At 43.1% G+C, this 12,288-nt stretch overlaps 1 protein-coding gene across 4 annotated transcripts in view; it reads left to right on the forward strand.

Moving 5' to 3' along the window:
- The window catches only part of galnt2 (UDP-N-acetyl-alpha-D-galactosamine:polypeptide N-acetylgalactosaminyltransferase 2), a 68,854-nt gene that overhangs the window by 27,329 nt on the left and 29,237 nt on the right, over positions 1-12,288 (forward strand). The gene's annotated exons all lie outside the window — the stretch shown is intronic.

Raw genomic sequence — 12,288 nt, forward strand, 5'->3', positions numbered from 1 at the left:
GTTAACCTGAACCTGGGCAATGTTTCAAATAATGAGGCCAGCCAGTGTGTGTGTGTGTGTGTGTGTGTGTGTGTGTGTGTTTATATAATAAAAAAGAATTATTTAGACCTGTGAATCATACAAAACTTCTCTAGTATGGAGCTGGAAATGAGCATAACTGTCTCTCTTAAAGCAGCTCCAGCAAGATTGTTTGTTTTGATAAAATCATTATTGTTCTAATCTGATTTTTGGATAGCAGACTATTTTCCTTTTAGCCTGACATCAGTAGAAAATTGGTCTGAGCACACACCTCCGCCTTGGGCCAACTTGCTCTCCATCAGTCACCCTGTGCAGCGTTATTCAGACAGCACAGTAGGTGAAGATCCGTTAATGCAGTGAGAGTAATTACTCTTAAATGACAGGACAGAGATCACACGGTCCACTCAGACTGGTGCGACTGAAAAGAGCTGGATAAACCTCCTGCTGACTGACTTTTGTGTCCTTTTAGCCCTCTCTAATGTCTCTTGATTTGCAGTTTGCTCTCTTTGTTGCTCTTATAAAGAGAGGATCAAGCATTTCTGCCAACAGTTGTGTGAAAGTTTAATCAGTGATGTGCAAATTGTTCTGCTGTGTTTCCCTTCAGCGCTATTTAGCACGAGCAGTTAGATAATTCAAAGCGTTTAGTGCTCAAGCGGAGTCTCAAATTAGTTTGGTGTGATGAAGACACCGATGATGATGAGGATGAGGCCTTTTTTTTCTTTGTGGTGCTGCAGCATCTTCAAGTGCAAACTAAAAGTAAAAATGTAGCGCTAATGACTGAGGGGAACGAAAGGAGAAAGAGAAGAGCAAAAAGTGGGAGATGAGATGAGGGCTCGTCGGTGGGGGTTGGTATATGTAGGGAAGAAATAAAAAGAGACAGGCAGAGATGACAGGGGAAGGTGCAGCATGACAAAGAGCTGCAGGGAGGCAGGTCGATGAGAACGGAGATGAGATGCATTAAAATAAAATGAAGTAAGGAGAAAGAGGAAAGAGGGGGTGTTCACAGGTGAAGAGTTCAGTCGTGTGCGTAATATGACAGTTTGATTTTAAAGTTTGTTGCTGCAGAGGCACAGAAACCTGAGCCTCAAAATCATTTTACTGGAAACAAAACTGCCCGCAAACGCCAGAAGCTTCCATCTGCATCCTCCCTCCTTATCGAACCTCGCTCTCCCCCTGTGTTTGTAATGATATTCCAGCTATGGCTGTTTTTTGTAAGACTTGTTTTGAGCAACAAGCTACTTTCACTGCTTTCATCTTTGATGTTGAACTGCTGCCAGAAGACACTGTGTGTTAGCGTGCATGCGTGAGGGGCCTGAGGATACAGAGTTGTGATTAAAGAGGGAAGAAACGCGACTTGTTAAGGATTCTTTCTTTTCCTGGATAAACGACTTGCAGCTCGAGCCGGAGAGGGCGGCATCGCTGCAGGGAGTCTGGGATTTTAACGTGGTCGCCGTGTGAGACGACTCATGTCTCAGATGGTGAGACATGCAGTCTCTCTGAGTCTCGTGTAGATGAAGATGTCGGAATTTTGTGACAAGCCATATTGATTTATTTGGGAGAGGAGGGATTGTACTGTAGACGAAGCTAAATTTGGTCACCCAACGTATTGTCTTCCAGAAAGCACAGCTCTTAATTTGGTTTTCATTGTCAATGTAACTCTTAAGAGGCCAGTTATAGTTCTAACTTTGGAGTATGCTTTAGTTCGCTTTAGTCAGAGCGTCATCAGATGGTGGGTACGAGGCTGTGTGCCTGGAGGAGACTGCGTGGACTAATCCATGGCATCTGTAGATGTCCATGTCTATGTACTGCATGTAATCCCACCCTTTATCATTCACTTCAGCACCAAAGGGAAACTCCAGGCCTGAAGTATTACTTATTCCACAAGCAAATCGACCCCTATAGATTACCATGTTAAAATGTATTGCATAAAACAGCATGGTGTGACAGAAAGGGAGGCAGATGATCGCTTTACACTTCATTTGGACTTTACAGAAAGACATTTTAATTGTGGACAAGTTGATGACTGTAACAGTGAAACTAAAAGGAGAAAATGTAATTAATGCAGATGAGGTGAAGAATAGAGTGCAGGCAGGGTGGAGTGGGTGGAGATGAGTGTCAGGGGGGATTTGTGACAGAAGGATATATGCAGGAGAGGGTAGTGAGACCTGCTATGGTTTGGAGAGAGCAGCACTGACAAAAAGGCGGGAGGTGGAGCTGGAGGTAGCAGATTTGTGCCCAGGGTGGTCAGTATTAGAAATGAGTTTATCAGAGGGACAGCTTGGACATGTGCAGAGGAGGGATAGTTGGAAACAGTGGACAAAGGATGGTGGATATAAATGCCGAGCTGGAGGAAAATAGGATGATGTAGTGACGGAGGACATGCTGGGGGTTGTGTGACAGAAGAGGCCACATCAGTATCCAGGTGGATTCACCTCAGTCAGCTCGGTTCATCAGCTGCTGCCAGTCCAGGTTTACACCCCCCTCCCCTACACAACACGCGCACACACATTTTGGTCCCAGTATGTTATTGCATAAATAGGAGAGACATCATTAGATGATGACTGACAGCTGTGGCAGCCAGTCTCTCCTGGCACTGCCCCCTGAACCCTCAGCTTCACCACCTGCACAGCAGCTGAGCCAAAATCAGACCCTGCTACCACAATCTTACTGAGAAAAGGGACACCGCATGCTTACGCCGTAGCCACCTCAGTAACAAGGCAGGCTCACCATCAAGCATTTCCTGTTTATCATCTATTGTGTTGTAAATGGGACAGTAATTTATAAAATAAACAGCATGCTGTGATAAATCAAGCTTAAAATTAACGACCGAAAGCATACATTTATCAGGACCGTGTTTACTTGCTTGTTACTTTAAGACAGAAGTAGGGTCATTTTCTCATAGACATACAATCACGCTTCTTTCTGGAAGCAGAGTAGTTGCCCCCTGCTGGTCACTAGCAAGAATGCATGTTTAAAGCTTCACTTAAAAGCTGGCTTTGCTTTTCAGACCCTGAATTGCGATGGCCATCTTTTATATACTGAAATTTGTTCTCATCCTTCTGAGAAGTATTATCTACTGGAGTAACCACAGAATGTAACCATGAAATTACACATATTATGTAACTGTGTCTCTAAAACTTTCGCGAAACATTTGGGAGTTCATGTCCAGTTCAAGTCTGGCGACGTATTAACATTTTATGCAGCTGATTCTTCCAGAAGTGTTCTTGTCTCATATGTGGTCCGGTTCAGTTATACTCTGTACTAGAGGCCACAGTGCATGGATGCTAACCTCGTCTAAACTCAGTAAGTTAGAAGCAGCTTGTAGGAGATTTAACTTGAGTTGCACGAGAGGAGGAAATATGATTCACAGGGTGATGTGAGGTACTTGTTTAAAAAGATGAAATTTCCATGTGCTGTGATGCGAGATGGGCAGAGACTGTTGTGACTTGTGCAAATCTTCTTTTTTTATGTTTATCTAACTAGACAGCCTGCATTTTATTTAAACTAATGGAAAAGTAAAGACACGTTAAAAACCAGCTCACAGACACTGAGGGAAACTAGTTTGATTCCCTCTGGAACAGGCAGAGCTACATGATATCTGGATTTTGCTTTGAGCCCCTTAAAGTGATATTTCTTCCACTCCTCAGGGAGGTTAAAGGTCAGGCTCAGCTGCTGAGTGCCCTGCCTGGAGCTGATTAGGATCAGCATCCTGCTTAAGGACACTTCGGCAAGACAGATGCAGCCTGTCACAGTCGTCCAGTTGAAGGACGTTTTGTTTAATCAGGAACAGCACATGCTGCTGTAAGCCATGCTCAAACTGTCACACATGGTCATGAGCTCCAGATAATGGCCGGATGACTAAGATTGCAGATAGAAACAGCCACAATGAATTTTCTTAGTAGGGAAGCTGGTATGGTTGGGTGATATGTGAGCATTTTCTAAATGGCCAAGTCCAACTGATAACAATTACCATGCGTTTACAGTTCAAGGTGTGCATCGGCAACTGGATTTAAAATTTACCTGTTTACAGATTTAAATTATCAAGGTGGCAAACCTCCATCCTTCCATTCACCCATCCAATTAACAGCTGGTCCATTTCAATCAACCCCAAAAGACAACCATAAATGTCCAGTGAACCAACCTTAGTAGCTTACAGCCTCCATACAAACTGAGTGAGGAACTTGAGCATCACCAGGGAGCTCGGAGTATATCTCCTGCTCGTTTGTGTCAAAAGCATCCAGTTCAGGTGGTGAAGCAGTCCAATCAAGACATCACCTGGGAGCCTTACCTTGGAGACTTTCTGGTCACGCCCAACTGGAGACCTTGCAGATCACAACTCATTGGAGGACTTCTATTTCAAAGGAGGAATAAAAGTGTACCTATAAAGATTGACTAAATGTTTACCCCACAAATGGAGCTAAAGTTGTTTCAATAATGGCAACTAAACCTGGGTGTGACGTGCAAATTCTGTGTCAGAATTCATCTGTTGAGAACTGAGAACACAGAAATAACGTGTTGGTGCATGGGGCTATCGAGTTCATAGTCGCGTGCGTGCAGCTGTAGCCATAGATCCCAACTGTAGCCAGAGTCATGAACTCTTCAGATAACTTCACAAGAAGTGATTTCTGTAAATATGTATTTGGATATATCGGCCATTCATGTGTCTCACCGCAGCGAAAGTACTGTGTGTACGTGTGTGTGTGTGTGTTGTTGACCTCTTGGCTGCTTTCCGAGTTAATCTATCCGTGGATGTGATCAGATTACTGTGGATTATACTGACTGAGGTTCCACCAAGACTGCATGACACACTCACATACACACTCGCAGACTTTCAGATGAGCGCACGATAACCAAACTGACACAGTAATGCATGTAAGCTCTGAGAACCGCACATAATAAATATGAGCTGACACTTGTTAAGACACACATGCACAGTTGGCCTGATCTGACGGAGGCTTAAAGTCCATCCCACTATTAGAAAAGCAGGTGTGATGGCTCTGGTGTACACAGGTAGATGCTTCAGTCTGCAGGTAACAAAAAGTATATAAAGTCATATTATTTCTTGAAGTTGGTGTCTGGCTATATTTTGATGTGAGAGGACTGCATGTTTGAGTTGATTGACACCCTGTGGTTATTTAGAAGCAGCGCTCTCGATTCCCTTCACACCAAAGAAAAGAAACTGCTGTTTTCGAACATGATATTGGTTTTGACAGTCTCAGTGTGTGTTCATTATATTGCTGACTTCAGTGCTTTGACATACAACGTGTTCTCGTCACGTTGTGAAAATGCTGCTCACGTCCCGCCAGGTGTCATTTCCTCGCCGCACCATCCAGCTGCCTGTCTCTCTGCGTTAAAGCCTGACATAAAAAATAAAAAGTAAAGAAAAAAACTCCACACACACTGACTTTTCTCAATCAATATGTTTTCTATATTGCTCAGTGTGTGGTAAGATGCTTAATCCTGCTCTTTATAAACCACCAGCAAAGCACAGAGATAAACCAACGCTGTTTGGTGGCTTAAAGCAAAAAGAACAAACCAATCACCGCAAAAGAAGAACAGAAAGAAATCTGAAGAAAGAATAGAAGACCAAACAAAAATGGGTTAAACCTCTTAGACACTTAAAGACATGTTAGCAGCAGCTTTGTGAAGAACAACAAAGGACACTATGACAAGCAGAAGGTGTTTTAAACATAAATGTAACATTATCCCGTCTCAGGAGACAGGAGTGTCGTGGATAGATATAGAGCTGGACACAAGCTGGCTTTACACCATGACTCATTCCTTTGTGTGTGTGTGTGTGTGTGTGTGTGTGTGTGTTTGCTTGTGTGTATAAAGTCCCTTTTTTGACTCTGTGTCATGACCATCTGTCCGATGGCAGAATAAGCAAACGGCTGCCCAAGTGACGCAATGCAAAACAGAAAAAGGAAGTGAGAGACACACACAAAGAAAGTGAAAGACAGACAGGAAGAGAGCTGCTCACAGGCCGGGACCAAAGAGTGAGAAATGAAAAATAGAAATCCACTCATAAGGTTTGTTGTTATCTTCTCATGAGCTAGATGACAAGATTAATATCTTTCTCACATCCGTCCAGTAAATGTGTATCTACAGCCAGGACTCACTTAGCTTAGATTAACAACTGGAAAATTGATCCCGGCCAAGAAAGGGTCTGGCTCTTGAAGCCACTTGAACATTGTTTTAAAATTCTAGTGGAGATCATCTGAACTTTTGAGGAAATGAGGAAGATTGTGCACACAAACAATATTTCCATTTGATGAAACATTGCAGCCATGACAGCATATGAGCTGTAATCATAGCCTGCATATAAAAAGTGGATGTAGCCACTGTGATGTCACCTTGGATGTCAGATTTGGATTCTTAATGTTGGTATTATTTATTGTTGATTAGCAATAGGCTCTACTAATAAAATAATAGAATTTCACTCATCAAAACTGAAGCACAGAAGTCTTGGACTGGTTCGTCCCCCGCTGCAAGCTGTCTTATTTGTCTGATACTTGCATGAAAAAGGAGATGCCAACAGGACAAACGTAGTCGACAGGTCCTGTTCAGTGACTGCAGGTAGCAGAGGTGAGGCCAAGGAGACAGTTACCGGACCAGCTGCCTGTGTCAGCACATCTCTCAAAGCAGCACCTAATTTTAGGCCTGGCCTGGCGTTTATATAGCACTTTTCCTGATCTTATTGACCCCCCGAACTGCTACAAGCTGACAGACTACAAGCCACATTTACCCACAGACTCACACAGCACTTCATCTGATTAAACTCCACGGCCAGTTTATACAGATCAGCCATAACATTTTAACCACCTGCCAAATGTTGTGTTGGTCCACCTTTTCCTCCAAAACACCTCTGACCCAATGGCGCATGAATTCCACTAGATCCCTGAAGGTGTGCTTTGGTATCTGCCACCAAGATGTCACCAACCGATCCTGTAAGCTCATCAGTTGTTAGGTGGGAGCTCCATGGATCGAAATTGTTTGTCTAACACTTTCCACAGATGCTCGATTGGATTGAAATCTAGAGGATTTGAAGCCCAGGTCAGCACCTCAAACTTATTACTGTGCTCCTCAAATCATTCCTGAAACATTTTTTCTTTGTGGCAGGTCGCATTATCCTGCTGAAAGAGGCCACAGCCATGAGGGAGTACTCTTTCTATCAAAGGATGTGCATGCATCGCAGCACTGCTTAGGTGGTACATGTCAAACTAATATCCACATGGATGGCAGGACACTGCCCAAAGCATTACACTGCCTCCGCCTGCTTGCCTTCTACTCATAGTGCATCCGGATGCCAGCTTCTCCCCAGATAAACAACACAGCTGGTCATCCACGTGATCTAAAAGAAAACGTGATTCATCAGACTAGGCCGTCTTTTTCCATCACTCTGTTGTCCAGTTCTGATGTTCACATGGCCCTTATTGGCACCTTCATGGGGCACCCTAACTGGCCTGCAGCTTTGCAGTCCCGCATGCAACAGGATGCACGGTTTATTCTGACACTTTTATTCAGAATATGCATTAACCTGTTTGGCTGTTTGAGCTACAGTAGCTCGTCTGTTGGATCGAACTACGTGGGTCAGCCTTGTGCAATCACGTGCATCAATGAGCCTTGGCTGCTCATGACCAGGTTCACCGCTGTTCACCTTCCTTGGACCACTTTTGTTAGATACTAACCATAAAGACCAGGAATACTCCACAAGAGCTGCAGTTTTGGAGATGCTCTGACCCAGTCGTCTAGCCAGCACAGTTTGACAGTTGTCAGACTCGCTCGAATAGATGGTGAGAGCAATCCAGTGAAGGCACAGAATGGTTCTAGCCAGGGTTCACATGAGGAGTCTTCATGCTGTGAGGCGTCAGTTTTAAACATTGTAGTGAGCCTTAACAAAATCCAAATGTGTTGTTGGGACAGAAAAGAAAATCACCCCTGTACAGTTGTTATGAAGGGGAAATTAGCTTTTGGAGCCTGCCTCGTGAAGCTATTAGAGGAACTGGAGTTCTTAGCACTTTGTGTTGGCTTTATTTTTTAGCCCCAGAGGTTGCAGCTTAGTTTGATGCTGTGGAAAAATCATTGAGATTCAATTAACAGTTAGAACAAACCACATGAACCCGACATCGAGGGGTTAACAGTTGCTCAACATCGTGTCTTTCTCTGTTTCCAAAAGCCCACAGTGCATCACTGAGGTTGATTTTATTTCCCTTTAAGTGGACATCATTCTAATCAGTCATTTTTTTGTGCTTTGAGGAGAGCCAAAGATGGGCTGAGGCCACTTTCACTAAGAGGTTTTCAAGCCGTTCATATGATGTGAGCTATAAAAATAGCTCGTCAACATCTGCTCCTTACTTACTCGTTTAAATCATGTCTCAATCAGCAATTTGTCATATTTATAGTAACCATTTGTTGATAAATCACACGCCTCGCTCCTTACAGCACTGCATTGTTCTCATTATCTCCTAACGTTTTCTATCTTGGTGTGATCTGTGATGGCGAGTACTTCCCATAAGTCACAGAGAAGTTTACACAGGAAGCACGTAGCTCAAATGTACCGGATTTATTTTCCCCCAACTTTATCTCCAATTCCCCTTTCTCTGGTTGACTCCTCTTTCATCTTCCAGCTATTATTTTAAGAGTATTTCTTGCCTTTTTGCTCACCTCCATCTCCAACTGTCTTCTTTGTTTGGAAAAAAAAAAAGACAAACGAATCCTTTTGGGGACAAAGAAAGAGAGAGCAAGATTGAGTTTGTTCAGACCTGCTGGGTATGTTGTGAGATGGCTAAAGAGGTTGCAGGGTCACAGATTTGGAGCGAGAAGATATCCGTGTGGAACAAGGAACCGCCTTCATTATTCAAATAAGCCAAGCTACACTCCTGATAGATCAGGGATGTCAGACTCCTTTTACATCGTAGGCCACATACAGCCCACCTCAGCCGTAAGTGGGCCAGGCCGGCGAAACTTCCTGTTGTGTCAGTGTGAAGACATTTCCACAGTGAATTGCTGAAAAAAGAAGAGATGTAACTAAAAACAGTTGGCCTCGTTGTGGAGTCTGTCCCTTTGTGGGTTCAATCTCGGTACCCTCTTCCCCTCTTTAGGTAAAAAAACATGCATTTTAGGTTAACTGGCACTTCTAAATCATTAAATTGAATGGTTGTCTCTCTCTCTCTGTGTAAGCCCTGTCCAGGGTGTTCACCTCATGACAGCTGTGATAGGCTCCGGCCCCTATGACCCAGAGTTGGATAAGCAGAAGAAAATAGATGTCCTCAGTTTTAGTCTTTCTCACTTTCCTCAGGTTTGTCAGCACAGCAGCCAGTCGGAGGCTTTGGTGCATATGTTGTATGTGAATAAGATCTTTTGTAATACCCCGCTACCCCACGGTATAGTAATAAAAAAGACTAACACAGAAACTCATAAAACCTAAACCTACATTTCCAGATACTAAAAGCTAAACTGAAGCAAGCGAATGGAGTTAAATTGAACTGAAACAAAAAACTTGAGATGAATTAAAAATGGAAACTAATGAGGAAAAAAATTGGAACTAATCACTCGAACAGACTCAGTATTATCAGCACCTGTACTTTCCCTGCTGTAGCAAAGAAACGTGTAAAAATGTCTCTAGTGCACGACATAGTGTTTAATGGTGTACTGTACAAGGGCCTCCTGCTTTACTGATGCGATTAAATATCAGTAGAATCTACGGGGTGTAGGTCACTTTACCTCCACAAATTGTAAAGGCGAGGAGAAGTGTTTATTAAAAATGAGGACTTCATTTAGAAGTTTTTTTCTTTTCTTTTTTTTTTTTTCAATTCGTGATATATAAAGTCCTCTGGTAAGGTTTATATCAGCTGTGTTAGGTTAGATCCCCTGCTTATTCAGTGTCTTTGTGCACTGGCCTCGGTCTGCTTTGCACATTTGATGTTGTGTATGATGCTGCTGCACATAAGCACAGATGCTTTAGATCAGAGGTAGGCAACTCCAGGCCTCGAGTGCCGGTGTCCTGCAGGTTTTAGATCGCACCCTGGGTTAACACACCTGAATCAAATGATTAGTTCATTACCAGGCCTCTGGAGAACTTCAAGAAATGCTGAGGAGTCATTTAGCCCTTTAAATCAGCTGCGATGGATCATGGATACATCTAAAACCTCCAGGACACCGGCACTCGAGGCCTGGAGTTGCCTACCCCTGCTTTAGATGGAGGTCTTTTCACAGCAGCGTTTCAGCATGTAACTGCTTCTGTAGTGGGTCTGCGTGGTGGACTGGGAGGCATCCAGACGTATAAAGAAACAGATGACAGTTTCCTGGTGGGGGTGGGCGTGCTGGGAGAGAGTGAAGATGTGACAGATGCGATCAAATTTGTCTTGACAGAGACAAAGAGACACCTTGGCTGATATGAATAATTGTCTTATAATCACGTTAAAGTGTTTGGTCTCACTTGAAAGACTTGAAAACACGAGTATGATCAGAGACTGCAAAGAATACAGATCATCAAAACTAATGAGAATTCAAGAAGGGGGGTTGTGTTCCTTTATAACAAGTATAATCTTAATTTGATCTCTTCTCAATCACTTATTATAATGAAAGGTGGCTTATTATTTGCTCATGACGCTGCCAGCATTTGAAGAGTTGATTGTAAAATGTCTGCAAGTTGTTTCCTTTTCAGAAAACTGCTTCACCAGGAAGAAGTCCTGCACCAATTTGTTGCTTTATTTTACCAGAAAATCAGCCCCCATGTTTTATTCTTACTCCTCAGAACCTGTCAGACTGTGTTTGCACAGGAAGTACACTGCCAGCTTTAGTCTTTATCCTACGCCGAACATTACTCTCTAACTGTGCACACACTCATCTGTCCTGAGCACTTATAGAAATTGATTTTATGTAGGATTTTTTTTTATATAGTTGTTGCAGGTGGTGGACGGTCTAATCGTATTGCAGTCACTGAGAAAAGGTTGTGGTTTCAGAACAGACTGAGACTCTGTCCACAGCAGATGATTTAAAAATCTGGCATACAGTTAAATGATGGGCAACAGTCACAGAAAACAACAGCAGTTGTTTTTGCTAACATTAATGCATAAAAAGCTGTGAAAATCCCTATTAGCCCTTCTGTCAGAGGTAGAAATTAACAGCTGAGCACGGTCTGCGGTGGTTTGTGACATCGTCGTTATTGCCTGTCCTGAAGGCATAAAGAAAACGGATCAATAACACATTTTGGAGAGGCTGAAGGTGAAATGCGGGCTACAGAGCAGATAAGAAAGCAGAATAATAGTATTTCTGAAGTCAAGGGCAGCAGCCTGGACCCAGAGTGAATGGTGCTAATTGTGTTCCCTGCCAGCGTATCGATCCGGTGGGTTTTAATTGTAACTTATGTGGACAAGAGGATGGATGGGTGGCTCGGTCATCTGTCCATTTGTACAAATGGTGTGGGCAAGACGATGACGGTGTTTCTCAGAAGGGCTCGGAAGATGACCTTACAGGGATAAAATGAATGAGTGAAATTATGGAATCATGAACAGAAGAGGATGAAAGGAACAGCCAAATTAGTGAGTGAAATAACGAACGAGTCGACCTCTGAATCGCTGCCAGCATTGATTTTAAATGGCTAACGGAGAGAAACTGACAGGCTGTGGATGATCACGGGAGTGTGCGTATTTTAACTGATGATGAAACCGCTCTAAAGCACATGTTGACTGGATAATTTATTGATTTTTAAGTGCTTTGACCGTTCAACATCTTTGACCAGTAGAGCCATGTTTGCTGGACATCCTGTTATCTAAATAGTGAATTTGATTTTATGAGGTTTTACTGAAAAAAGGAGTGCTAAAACTGGAGGTGCTTCTCAGGCTCCAGAAAAGTCTAAACGCTCGGTTTCAAACTGCTCTGTTTGATGTCAAAGGGGGGGAATATCCTTAATGTGCTCTCATGCGTACAGCTCTGCTCATACAGCCACCCACCTGCTGTTTAAACCTTTTTCTGAAGGAAAGCCAATCAGATCAAAGTTGGCTTATAAAGATAGAAGAGCTAAAATGTCCATCGAGGTCCAGTATAAGATAAATGGGGATCATTTACGAGCTGGGACTCACGCAGAGCTACTCTAGCGGCGTCCAAGACTTGAACTAGTGAAGCTAAAATGAGCTCTTTTCATTCTGCATGTTACGCTGCATTGTGAGGTCCCAGTTTGTCTTTCCTTGCACATTTCTCTCTGTAATCTTCACAGCGCTTCCAAATACAAACAAATCAGATGTTCATACACTCAACTCACTTCTGTTT

The sequence above is a fragment of the Neolamprologus multifasciatus genome, chromosome 1 (genome assembly GCF_963576455.1).
Source record: "Neolamprologus multifasciatus chromosome 1, fNeoMul1.2, whole genome shotgun sequence".
NCBI lineage: Eukaryota > Metazoa > Chordata > Actinopteri > Cichliformes > Cichlidae > Neolamprologus > Neolamprologus multifasciatus.